Source organism: Malus domestica, chromosome 10 (assembly GCF_042453785.1).
Source record: "Malus domestica chromosome 10, GDT2T_hap1".
NCBI classification, from domain to species: domain Eukaryota; kingdom Viridiplantae; phylum Streptophyta; class Magnoliopsida; order Rosales; family Rosaceae; genus Malus; species Malus domestica.
Genome location: NC_091670.1, coordinates 15,469,695 through 15,484,142, shown reverse-complemented (window position 1 = coordinate 15,484,142; position 14,448 = coordinate 15,469,695). Strand labels below are relative to the sequence as shown.

General features: G+C 38.2%; 1 non-coding gene across 1 annotated transcript; it reads right to left on the bottom strand.

Annotated features, from left to right (window-relative positions):
* Positions 1 to 220: 220 nt before the first annotated feature.
* On the bottom strand, positions 221 to 331 carry LOC114823124 (small nucleolar RNA R71). The gene has a single exon (XR_003771237.1). It is a non-coding gene; the product is annotated as a small nucleolar RNA R71 (small nucleolar RNA).
* Between the last annotated feature and the right edge of the window lie 14,117 nt (positions 332 to 14,448).

Sequence of the window (14,448 nt, the reverse complement as noted above, 5' to 3'; positions counted from 1 at the left end):
CTAATGAAGACCCTTTAGCTCATATTAAAGAGTTTTACAATGTTGTGAGTGGTTTACCTTTGCAGGGAGTAAGTGAAGCAAATTTGAGGTTGAGAGTGTTTCCTTACACCTTGAAAGATAGGGCCAAGAGTTGGTTGATGACTCTAACACCAGGTTCCCTTACCACATGGGATGCCGTAGCTAAGAAGTTCTTGGAGAAGTTCTTTTCCACTCAAAAGACAGCCACATTAAGGGGACAAATCTTCAACTTCAAACAAGATGATGGAGAACCTTTCAATGAGTGTTGGGAGCGCTTTAAAGGCCTTTTGCTGCAATGTCCGCACCATGGGTTACCTTTTCACTTACAAATGCAACTTTTCTATGATGGACTAACCCAAACATGTCAATCAACTGTTGATAATGCAGCAGGTGGAGCCTTGAAGAAAAAGAATGCCCAAGAGTCATACAACATTTATGAGATGTTGGGGTCTAATGCCCAACACAAAGATTTAAGGGGTAAGAAAGTTGGAGTCTATGAAACAAGCTCTAATCATGATCTTTCTTTGCAGGTAGCTAACCTAGAAAGGAAGCTTGAATCCGTGCTCAACATGGTGCCAAAAGCAAATGAAGTGTGTGCCATTTGCAACATACCAAACCATCTTACTCATCAATGTCCATCTAGGGAGGCTTACCCCGACTATGTTCAAGAGCAAGTGAACCTCATGAATTCTTACAATCAAAGGCCAAGGAATGATGTGTACTCCAATACATATAATTCAAGTTGGAGAGATCATCCCAACCTTTCATGGAAAAACAACAATCAATTCCAAAATTTCCAACCAAAACCTGCCACTACTCTTGAGGATACAGTTAAGTTGTTAGCCCAAAATACCTTGCAATTCCAACATGCCACAAATAGCACTCTCCAACAACATTCGGCGGCTCTAACCAAAATGGAGACACAATTGGGGCAGATTGCAGATGCCTTGAACCAAAGAGAAGTTGGAAAATTTCCAAGCCAACCCGTGATACTCCAAAGGAACCACGAACAAGCCAAAGCAATCACTACACTTAGAAGTGGTAAGGTTATTGATAATAGAGTTGGCAATGAAGTTACTAATGAATCTGATCAGGTGAATGCAGGGGTTACTCAAGGAGAAAATGAGAAACTAAATGAGGAACCAAGCCATGCTACTTCCTCATTTGAAGCACCAAATCTTCACAAGGCCGAGAAACCATACACTCCACCAATACCATTCCCTGGAAGACTTGCCAAGAGCAAGCAGGATAAGTCATTCAAGGAAATTTTTGATATGTTAAGCAAAGTGAATGTTAACTTGCCTTTGCTTGATGTCATTAGGAACATGCCGGCGTATGGGAAGTTCTTCAAGGAGTTAAACAGCTACAAAAGGAAGTATGGACCAAATGAGAAGGTGGTGGTGTCCGAGAATGTGAGTGCCGTTTTGCAAAGAAAACTTCCACCAAAGCTCAAGGATCCAGGAAGTTTCTCTATCAACATCACCATAGGGGACAAGAAAGTAGAGAAGGCAATGCTTGATTTGGGTGCTAGCATCAACTTAATGCCTTATTCCGTGTACCTTCAACTAGGTTTGGGGGATTTGAAAGCTACCACCATCTCATTACAACTTGCAGACAGATCCGTGAAATATCCAAGAGGTATAGTGGAAGATATTCTAGTCCAAGTTGATAAACTAATCTTGCCTGCAGATTTTGTAGTGTTGGACATGGAAGAAGCACCTATACATGACCGAGAGTTGCCTATCTTGCTTGGGAGACCATTTATGGCCACGGCCAAGACCACCATTGATGTGCAAAATGGACTCCTCACTATGACAGTGCTAGGAGAGACCGTTCAATTCAAAGTGTTTGAGTCTCTTTCTCATCCTTCTTCATCTCTTGAGTGCTATTCCATTGATGTGCTTGATTCACTTATTTTCTCTAAGTTCTTGCAGGCACAATCTAATGAACCATTACAAACTGTTTTGAGTCAATCTCAAGATGAGTTTGATGAAGAAGACACACTCATGGAAGTGGTAGCTACCTTGGAAGCATTGGCACCGTATCCTTTGAATGTTTCACCTCTTGTAGAGCATTTAGAACCATCTAGGTCACATCTAATACCTTCCATAGTTAAGGCACCAAAACTTGAACTTAAACCACTTCCACCACATCTTAAATATGCATATCTAGCTGAATTTGAAACTCTTCCAGTTATCATAGCTTCTGACCTCAATCCAAATGAAGAAGATAAATTAATTAGGGTGTTAAAAGAGTTCAAATCAGCTTTTGGTTGGTCTATTGCAGATATCAAGGGAATAAGCCCTACCATGTGCATGCATAGGATTCTTTTGGAGGAAGGAGCAAAGTCAACCCGTGAACCACAAAGAAGGCTCAACCCACACATGAAGGAAGTTGTGAGGAATGAAGTGTTGAAGTTGTTGGATGTGGGGATCATATATCCCATTTCTGATAGCAAATGGGTGAGTGCTATTCAAGTGGTACCTAAGAAGGTGGGAATCACAGTGATGAAGAATGAAAACAAAGAGCTTGTGCCCATAAAGCCCACGGCTAGTTGGCGTGTTTGCACCGATTACAGGAAGTTGAATTCTAGCACTAGAAAAGATTACTTTCCTATGCCTTTCATAGATCAAATGCTTGAGAGATTGGCAGGTTACTCACACTATTGTTTTCTTGATGGTTACTCAGGTTACAATCAAATTGCAATTGCTCCGGAGGATCAAGAGAAAACAACCTTTACCTGCCCATTTGGCACATTCGCATATAGGAGAATGCCTTTTGGACTTTGCAATGCTCCAGCAACATTCCAAAGATGCATGTTGGCAATCTTTTCTGACATGGTAGAAAGATTCATTGAGGTATTTATGGATGATTTTTCTGTGTTTGGTTCCTCTTTTGATGAATGTCTTAACCATCTCTCTTTAGTTCTTCAAAGATGTCAGGAAACAAATTTGGTTCTCAATTGGGAAAAGTGCCAATTTATGGTGAAACAAGGAATTGTGTTGGAACATGTAATCTCTAGCAAAGGAATGGAGGTGGACAAAGCCAAAATTGACATCATCACCAATATGGTAGCTCCCACAACCGTGAAGGGAGTAAGAAGTTTTTTGGGACATGCGGGCTTTTATCAACGTTTCATTAAGAACTTTTCAATGATCACTCGTCCATTATGCAATCTGTTAGCTAAAGATGTTGCATTTCATTTTGATACAGCTTGTATGGATGCATTCAATACTTTGAAACAAGAATTAACCTCGACTCCTATTATTATGGCACCAGATTGGTCTTTACCTTTTGAATTAATGTGTGATGCCTCTGACTATGCTATTGGTGCAGTTTTAGGGCAAAGGGTGAACAAGCTCCCACACGTGATCTACTATGCAAGCCGGACTCTAAATGATGCTCAACTTAACTATTCCACAACTGAAAAGGAGTTGCTTGCTATTGTTTTTGCCTTAGAGAAGTTTCGGTCATACCTTGTGGGATCTAAAGTTATTGTGTTTTCTGATCATGCAGCCCTTAGGTACTTGATGACAAAGAAGGATGCTAAACCACGCTTAATTAGATGGATACTCTTACTACAAGAGTTTGACGTGGAGATTCGAGATAAAAAGGGAAGTGATAATGTTGTGGCTGACCATTTGTCACGGCTTAATGAGAACCATGGAGTTGGACAACCTTTGCCTCTAAATGAATCATTTCCAGATGAACAACTCCTTGTTGTTCAAGAAAAGGAACCATGGTATGCTGATTTTGTTAATTATCTTGCTTGTGGTGTAATGAGAAATGAAATTTCTTTTCAGGAAAGAAAGAAGTTCCTTGCCATGGTAAAGCACTACGTTTGGGATTAACCATATTTGTTTAAATATTGCCCTGACCAAATCATTAGGAGATGTGTTCCAGAGAGTGAGCAACAAAGCATTCTAACATTCAGCCATACATTGGCATGTGGAGGACATTTTGGTGCCAAAAAGACATCTCTAAAGGTTTTACAATCTGGTTTCTTTTGGCCTACTTTATTCAAAGATGCTTTTGATTTTTGTTCTAAATGTGATAGGTGCCAGAAAATGGGGAACATTAGCCGAAGAAATGAGATGCCATTGAACAACATTTTGGTAGTGGAGCCCTTTGATGTTTGGGGAATCGATTTCATGGGACCATTTCCCTCCTCTTTTGGCCATTTATACATATTAGTGGCAGTAGACTATGTATCCAAATGGGTTGAAGCCATTGCTACAAGAACTAATGATCATAAGGTTGTTTTGAATTTTCTTAAAGATGTGATTTTTTGTAGGTTTGGAACCCCAAGAGCTATTATTAGTGATGTGGCAGCCATTTCTGCAACAAACCCTTTGAATCCTTGATGAAGAAATACAACATCAACCACAAAGTGGCAACCCCGTACCATCCTCAAACCTCGGGACAAGTGGAGATTAGCAATAGGGAGATCAAGAACATTTTGATGAAGACCGTGAGCCCTACGAGGAGGGATTGGTCATTGAGGTTGAATGATGCACTATGGGCATATAGAACAGCATACAAGACCCCCATTGGCATGAGTCCTTATCGCCTTGTGTTTGGGAAAGCTTGTCATTTGCCAATGGAACTTGAACACCGTGCATATTGGGCCATCAAGAAGTTCAACTTTGATTACAAAGATGCTGGAATAGCAAGGAAGCTCCAACTTAATGAGTTGGAAGAGCTCAGAAATGAGGCATATGAGAATGCCAAAATCTACAAGGAACGGACTAAGCTCTATCATGACAAGGCCATCCTACGGAAGGAGTTTCACCAAGGTATGAAAGTACTCTTGTATGACTCACGTTTGAGACTTTTTCCAGGAAAATTGAAATCTAGGTGGGTGGGACCATTCAAAGTGCTGCAAACATTTCCTCACGGAGTTGTGGAGATAGAGAACATGAAGAATGGCACCTCGTTTAAAGTCAATGGGCAGCGATTGAAACTATATTTGGAAAAAGTGGAGGAAGAGCAAGTTTATCAAATTGTAGATTTTCTCGAGTTTACAACGCCGTAAACAAGCTACCATGTCTTGCCTAGACATTAAATCAAGCGCTTGCTAGGAGGCAACCTAGTGTGGTTTGTGTTCTTTCCTTATTTTGTGTTTATATTGTTTCCATTCCATATTCTTTGCCTACTTGCATTGCATACAATTTTAAGCATCGAGGACAATGCTTAGGTTAGGTTTGGGGGTGTGGGATGGAAAGTTTGTTTTTGTGTTTGTTTTAGGTGTTAGTTTTGGTTAAGAGTGTTTTTGCTTACTAATACGAATGTATATGAAGGCTATGTTTGAAAACAAACGATTGGGTTGCTATGAAAAAGTGTTGCATCTTGTTGTCATGTATAAAGCTGTAACTCTTGAAATTATGATCATGGAGGTACCATACTCAAATTATGGAAGAAGAATAGTGGAGACTACCCTAGTGAGTTATTTTGAGCCTAATTGCTTCTTTGAGAGGGTTTAAAGTGTTTCTACTCTTATCCTTTTCTTTCAATTTCACTTGAAATGATCTCATTACTCTTATTTTGATTGGATACTAAGAATTACTCTCTTTTGCAGATACCATGTGTTTAGTATCATTCATGAATGAACTCAATGAGACGATGTTAGGCTATGCATGTTTTAACTACTAAAAGGCTTAAATCCTCTCCCTTTGTGTGCTCCATTCACCCTTGTTGCAGCCAAACACTTTAGCCTAATTCTTTCATTACCCACATCATACTCTATCCATTTTACCCCATTACAAGCCATACCTTATAGTTTGGGGAATACCAAGGTGATGAATACTAAAGGTAAATTGAGCTTTAGAGCAAGATTGTGGCGTGTACCGAGGGCACCTATGTTGAAGATGTAAATAAATAAAAAAAAGAAAAGAAAAAGAGAGTCAAAGTGGATACAAGTTCCAAATCTCCTCATTATAATGCATAGGACCTGGACGCCAAAAACAAAGAAGAAAGAAGACAAATGCTAGTGAAGAGCATGATCCTCAAGGACACTTTGGTATGCCCCAAGCTCTAGTATTTCATATCACTTCTTTCGTAACCTACAACCTAAGCCTTGCATTTATATCTTCTTGAGAAAGACCTAACTGATCGTTGAGGATGTATTCATGGGTGATGGTAAGTGTGTGAGTTGTCTAAATTCTTAGCATTTGATTCATTTCATGAGATCTACTCAGAAATTGTGCTTCCATTTCAGATTTCATATGTGAGAATTTTGATTCCATTTACATAATTTCACTCATATATGTTAGTGGAGAGACTAAACCTTAGGATCTGAGTGAGAACTTGAGTGGAAACTGTGAGGAGTAGAGTTGAGGCGAATTCTATCTTAAGCATTTGGGTATGGTGACCTTGAAGTTGTAAGACATGGAGAAATATCTTTATGCGTTACAATTGATGCGATTCTTTGAAGTGGCAAACTTTTGGGTTTGAATGTATGACAAAATCTTCATTGGTTCTTATTAGTTTGTTTAAAGCATGTATTAGCCAAATTGTTTGCAGATTTTGTAGATGTTTGTGGGTGTCATCACTGTAAACCCTCAGGAGACACAACTCCTCCAACTAGGGACACCTAGGGGTTCAAAGGCTTGTTGCACATGCTCAGTGCAATCGTTTGGCCAGCGAAAGTGGTTTAGTTAGATGATAGTGTTTTGTGTGTTTTAGTTTCAAGTTTGCTCGAGGACTAGCAAAAACCAGGTTTGGGGGTATTTGATAAGTCTCATTTTGTATGCATTTATATCTACCTTATTGGGCGTCTTTGTGATGTTTTTTTTGGATTAAGCTAGTTGCATTTTACATTATTTGGTGTTAGTGTGCAGCCAAGTGTGTATTTGGATCAATGGGAAGGCAAATGAAGTAAAAACATTCCTTTTGGTAGCTGAGCATTATTCCAAACATGGAGAGGATTCTAGGGAGTTAATTTGAAGTCCAAATGAAGAATCTAGGAAACATTTGGCTGCTGGAATTTCAGGAAAGGATGTGGAAGTGTTAAGTGGTGAAATTCGGCCATATTGGGTGATTCTAAACAAGGCAAAAACATTGAAGTCAGATTATGTGGTTCTAACACCAAAACATGCATTCACATGCATGTTCACAACCTGGCCGTGCATTCCATTACCTTTCCAACTCCCTTTTGCACCAAGAACATGCACTTCCATTACTTAATTCACATTATGCCATTCCAGCTCCCTCATGCCCATGCCGTGCACTGTCATACCTTTTCCAGATTTGTACAACCAATTCCAGGTTGTCCATTTCAGCTTTGCAGCCAATACACATGCATGTTCAATTAAAATAGCCATTTGCATGCATATACACCTTGTGCCGTGCATCCACCACCTCAGAAACTCACTCATTCCAGCTCATTTATGCACTTCCATCTCACATGTGCAATTCCAGCTCCATTCTTAATGATGGCAGTGACATTTCCCTTCTATAAGAACCGTGCAATCTCACTTCTTTTCTTCTTCTTCCATTTTTATTTTGGGGAATGATTCACACATTCTAAGCCGCTCCATCTCTGTCCATTTACTCTCCCATTTGCAGAGAACATCCAACCTTAAGCCGATTCATTTCCGTTTCATCACACTTGGAGAACCAACACCGAAGGCCACTCTTAAAGGATTTCAACATCAGTTTTGCTTCAAGGGTTTCTTCTTCTTGATTCTATGTTCATTCATGTTATTTATTTTTATGTCAAACCTTTGTAAACATGAAGTGTAACTAATCTCATTCTAGGGATTCGATGTAGCCTAGCAAGATTGCCATGTAGTTAATTCGGAATGCTCAGTTTATCCTTCTATTTCTTGTTTCATTCTCGGATTTAATTGTGACTTTGTGTGTTGGTTTTAATGCTTGATCACCATTTGAATTAACCATAAGTTGTCTAGCCAATCTTAAAGCACACATCATGCATAACTTTGGCAGATATGGGAATGATTGAAGGAAACGTTTTGCAAACATCCTGCCAAGTGTTTCTTTGGTTTTATGAAAGTTTCTTATGCATAACACATTCTTGATTAGGAGCCGAAGTTGAACATCACAATTAGGTTCATGACTACGAATATTTGATCAAATCCACACATCATATGGTTGATCATATCTAAGTGAAACAAACTCAAGAAACAGATAGATGGCTGAGCATAAACTGACTTAACAAACATGGAATCAATTTAGCAATGGTGAAACCGAATCCCTAGCCTCATCTCCATTGATACTATCTCATTTCATTATTTGTAGACTCATTTACTTGTGTTCATTTCATTTCCGTGTGTTTCAAGTTACAACATCAAATCTGTCTAAAATGATTAGTTTTATTTTCTAATAGGGTTCTTGCAAAACAAGTGGTTATATAGGTCTAATTAGTCCCTGTGGATTCGACACCCTTACTTGTGTTATTATACTCAACATGTTTTTAGCACAAGGAAGGAAAAACATCAACAAGGACGTAGCCCCACGACGGAGATCCTCAAGGCTTAACGCGACAGCAGGAAGAGCCACATCATCACCACTGTAGTCACCAAGTAGCCATGCCAAGGCCACTAGGGCATGGCCCAAGTGATGCACGGTGCAACAGCTAGAAAAAATAAAAATAAAACGAAGAAAGAAAACTAATAGATAGGGTTCACTATCTCCTAGTGCGATGAGAGACCTGAAAACCCCAAACCCCTGTATCTAGTACCAGCCTACAACATAGACAACTAGAAGAATAAAGCAAAACAATCTCATAAAGAGAAAGGCACAAACTGAGAAACTTCTCGGAATATTTCAATCATCAATAAAAACGTTCAACTCCCCAACCTTCCAGCAAGAAGTGGGTTTATCACTAATTTGTAACTTACATTCAGAATTCAAAAGAGCCTTAAACTTAATAACATTGAAATTAAAAATTACATGAAAAAAGGCTATTATTAGCCATAAAAACGTCCTGGCTGTTATAAGCAACCAAAAAAAGGCCCCAAGCTATTATTGAGTTTAAGTTTATTAAGTCCTACTTAATATTGTTAAGCATTCAATTTATCCCAACGATCCATAAATGAACTAGCCATCATATCTACATCATCCTCTTCGGGTTGGAGAAAATTCGCCCTGAATTTGCTGTTCCGATATCCTCATTGTCCCCTTTGAATGGAATGAGATGTTTCACATTAAACACATCAAAAGTACGAATATGGCTAGGTAACTTCAAGCGATAAGCATTAGGGTTAATCTTTTCAAGAATTTCGTATAGCCCAATCTTCCTTGCAGACAGTTTATTGTATTCTTCAGTTGAAAAACGATCTTTTTGTCAAAACTGCCCAACAAAATCTTCCACATCAAACTCCATCATTCGCCTTTTGGAATCTGCATGAGCTTTATATTTCTGGCTTGTTTCTTAAAGGTACTTGTGTGTCATGCTATGGACCTGCTGGACATTGTCAACGAAACTTTCTGCTTTGCCACTAATTCTTTTCACGTTGGGAACAGGAGCAAGATCAACTGGTGCTCGAGGAATTAAGCCAAACACAATATAGAAAAGACACATTTCGATGCTACGATTGACGGAACGATTGTAGGCGAACTCTGCAATACATAACTTTTGGTCCCATAACTTCAGATGCTCACCAACTAAGCATCGCAAAAGATCCCCCAATGAGCGATTCACAACTTCCGTTTGCCCATCAGTTTGAGGATGATAGGTGCTGCTGAAATTCAATTATGTATTAGCTAATTTCCATAGGCTCCTCCAAAAATGACTAAGAAATTTGGTGTCCCGTGATAGAAGCATATTTATGCGCCTTAGTTAGCTAGTTCTTGTGCATTTAAGTTGTTTTTCCTTAGTCAAAGTAGTCTTTTAAGCTAGTTTTATGTATTTTCAGGTTTTAAGGGCAAAGTATGCAAAGTGGTGCATTTTAGAGCCTTTTGGAGCACAATTGAGCTTGGATTGGACATCACATACTTGGGGCCAAAAGAATGGACGAAATTGAAGATTTGAAGATGATGATTCCTACTTGAACAAGGTTTCCTAGTTGAAGTAGGAAAGTGCCTAATTAAATATGAAATCCTAGTTGACAAAGGTGATGCGAGAATTACTTGACACACAAATTAAACCCTCTTTTTGACAATTGTAGCAAAGTATGTAAGTAGGGATCGTTCTAAACTGGGGATTAGGAGGGCTTGCTAAAACCTCTAAACTGACTCAAAAACAAAAAGAAACAAAGTTAAAAATGTAAACAAAAGATTTTAAAACAAGAAAGTAAAAGGGGGATTTGAGTTTGGTGAAGTTGAAAGTAAAAACGAATAAACTAAAAAATTAAATAGATTTTAAACAAATTTGGGTTGAATGGATAATGGAAGGCTAGCTAAGGGGTTCTTCTCCACACATGTCTTGCTTGCATACAAAATGATTTCCAATTGCTCTTCGATAAGTTATGAATACTCAACGCCCCAAATTAACCGTGAATTGCACTAATTAACTCTCAGTTTTTCAACAAGTTATTAGATTGGATGATTGCATACGACAACCCAAAACATTCCCTACAAGTTCCCTACATGAATTGCATAATAGAGATACAAGCAAGAATCATTAAGTTCTATGAAAAACATAAGCATTGACGAGGCACTCGTTACTATGATTTGCATGAAACTTATGCCAAGAATTTACTTAACGTGATTGTGACTAGCAACCTTCACTACTTGTGAATATAAGTTCATAACGATTAGGTGAAACTCCCTTATATTCTAGCGTCAAATTCATGCATGAAAATTAAGCGTGCACTCTCAACCAACATACACAAATTAGTTTTTATACGAACGGATAAGTAAATTGAATTCACAATTCAAGAAACGCAATTGGAAGTAATCAAATCATATAGCAAGCATAAACATGGTTTTGAATCCCCCCCTAGCCAAGGGGGGTTTAGTTCCTCATTATTACAAAACAAAGGTAAACAAATTTAAACATTGAAAAACAAAGGGAAGAAAGCACCTAAACGTTCCAACGATCCATGTTGGATAGCAAGCGCGTCCAAGGACTTTTCTCCTTCTCCTTGCCGCCACAACAAGGTTGGAATGATGTTGAAGGGTTGGTTATTTGGAGGAATGGATGGGAAGGGGTTTAGATATGTAGGAGAGGCAAGGAAAGGCTTGGAGAATGGTTAATTTCTGGATGATTTGAATGAGGTTGCTGCCATGGTATTTATAGGAAGAGGATGGACATGTTTAATGCAAAAATCTGGTGGAATGAAGTAGGTAAGGCATGGCAAGGTGGAGAATTGTTGGTGAGGGTAGGTATTGAGTCATCCACTCACATGTCATGGTGAGTTAAGCATTGCATCATCCACTCAAATGTCATGGTGAGTTAAGCATTACATCATCCACTCAAATGTCATAGTGAGATAGGCATTGCATCATCACTAAAAAATCTGGTGGAAGTAAAACAAAGGGAAGGCCACGGCATTGATGAATTTTATGGGGTATGCATGGTTTTGAGTGAAGTTTTGGCCAATCCTTCTAGAAATTTATCCCTTCTTGCAACTTGTATTTGTTTCACCAGATTTTTAGCATGTTCCTAGCCTCTTTTGTCTTCAAATTCGTCCATCCATCTTGCTCATATCATATGTAATCCATTCCAAGCTCAAAAACATAAGCATTGACGAGGCACTCGTTACTATGATTTGCATGAAACTTATGCCAAGAATTTACTTAACGTAATTGTGACTAGCAACCTTCACTACTTGTGAATATAAGTTCATAACGATTAGGTGAAACTCCCTTATATTCTAGCGTCAAATTCATGCATGAAAATTAAGCGTGCACTCTCAACCAACATACACAAATTAGTTTTTATACGAACGGATAAGTAAATTGAATTCACAATTCAAGAAACGCAATTGGAAGTAATCAAATCATATAGCAAGCATAAACATGGTTTTGAATCCCCCCCTAGCCAAGGGGGTTTAGTTCCTCATTATTACAAAACAAAGATAAACAAATTTAACCATTGAAAAACAAAGGGAAGAAAGCACCTAAACGTTCCAACGATCCATGTTGGATAGCAAGCGCGTCCAAGGACTTTTCTCCTTCTCCTTGCCGCAACAACAAGGTTGGAATGATGTTGAAGGGTTGGTTATTTGGAGGAATGGATGGGAAGGGGTTTAGATATGTAGGAGAGGCAAGGAAAGGCTTGGAGAATGGTTAATTTCTGGATGATTTGAATGAGGTTGCTGCCATGGTATTTATAGGAAGAAGATGGACATGTTTAATGCAAAAATCTGGTGGAATGAAGTAGGTAAGGCATGGCAAGGTGGAGAATTGTTGGTGAGGGTAGGTATTGAGTCATCCACTCACATGTCATGGTGAGTTAAGCATTGCATCATCCACTCAAATGTCATGGTGAGTTAAGCATTACATCATCCACTCAAATGTCATAGTGAGATAGGCATTGCATCATCACTAAAAAATCTGGTGGAAGTAAAACAAAGGGAAGGCCACGGCATTGATGAATTTTATGGGGTATGCATGGTTTTGAGTGAAGTTTTGGCCAATCCTTCTAGAAATTTATCCCTTCTTGCAACTTGTATTTGTTTCACCAGATTTTTAGCATGTTCCTAGCCTCTTTTGTCTTCAAATTCGTCCATCCATCTTGCTCATATCATATGTAATCCATTCCAAGCTCAAAACTGCTCGAAAATGCACCAAAATGCACTTTCTTGCTACCTTAGCCCTTTGGACCTACAAACACACGAAAATGGCTTAAAGTACTAAAATAACTAAGAACTAATAACGTAAATGCAAGAAAACTAGTTAACTAAGTCGCATAAATATGCGTCTATCAAATTCCCCCACACTTAGCTATTGCTAGTCCTCGAGCAAAATAAAACAAATAAAACATAACCTAACCTTCCAACATTTGCTACAGGGATTTCCAATGCACATGACATGTTAAAGATTATCATTCCCACAGAATTGAGTCAATTTAACACTTAAGCACATACTTAATCATAGTCACTGCTTACTAATTCACAATTAACCAATTAAAACAATGTTTTGAATGTAGTAACATGCCTTAGAGAATTCCCTCAATCCTTACAAGATACGCACTCTATTTTCACTCAGATTTTCTAACTACACACCCTATACTAGTTATATGTGAGAGAATTGATGTAGATATAAAAACGAATGCTCACATATATGTATAACAAAGAACACAATTTCTAGAGTTAATAAGCATTTTGAGATATGATCTCATGAATGGAATGCTACTACTTAGATGCGAGAACCAGTGACCATATGCTCATACCAAGTTCAATCTCCACAAATTGAAACACATAACACTCAAGATAGAAGTCAAGGGTTGTAACGGGGCTTGGGGTATTGGCTAACAAAGAAAGGATAAGGAAAACAAACGTTCTTAAAGTGATAGTAAGCAAAGTAATGAAATTGAGACTTAGAATTTACTTAGATTGCAGAAATTAGCTTTAAAACACAAGGGGAAGATTTAAACAACTCCTTAGGGTCGAATTCATTGTTTTGGACCCCTTCTTCATCAAACAACACTTTAGGACTCTTTTTCACTTCTTTTCAACTCTTTTCGCATTCTTTTCATATTTTTCTTTTCTTTTTTCTTTCTTTTTACCCGTGCCTATGGCACATAATTCCTTATGAAAAACACTTCCCCCACACTTGTTTTCTGCCACAAAGGAATTCAATTTGAATCATGCTTTACTACGCTTTAAGAACAAGGTTAATGGATGGTCCTAATCTAAGCTAGGTGAGGGTAATGTGGGTTACAAAGAAAAGGCTCACAAAGCTCAACGGGATTAAAACGTACAAAACGTAATGACATAGGGGATTCATGGCTTTTTGGTTATGGTGGTGGTCACTACACAACTTTATCTTGAATATGTGTTATGCAAATCAATGACATGCTTTGAATGAAATGGGTATGAGTTCTAGCATTTGGAACTAAATGATGAAACGCCTTCTAAGTAGTAACCAAGCAAAGAATAATGAGATCATGCAACGACTTAGAAAACAATAAATCACAGATTATTAACTCTCCAAATAAACGTTTAGGCTCAAGTCTCACAAGGTTGTAGCGTTAGTTTGAGTTCTTTCCTTCAAGCATGTTACAAAAACTGATTTTTCCTTTAAGATTGCATGTAAATTCATAAGTTATAACCACAACCAAGCATAAACAAAGAGTAAATCAAACTTTCATCCATGTTAATCACTCTCTTTAACAGCCATGAAATTACAAACCAAATCCTCATCATTGTGTTGGAAGGTACCCTAAAACAAACACACAAAAACAACTCTTTTTGGGTTTTGCAAAGCAATTTTTCAAATTTTTATGTGATTTTCGGAGTTATAAGTCAGCACACACTAAAACTCACCAAAACAGCCTAAAAACACCTAAAAACAGCAAGA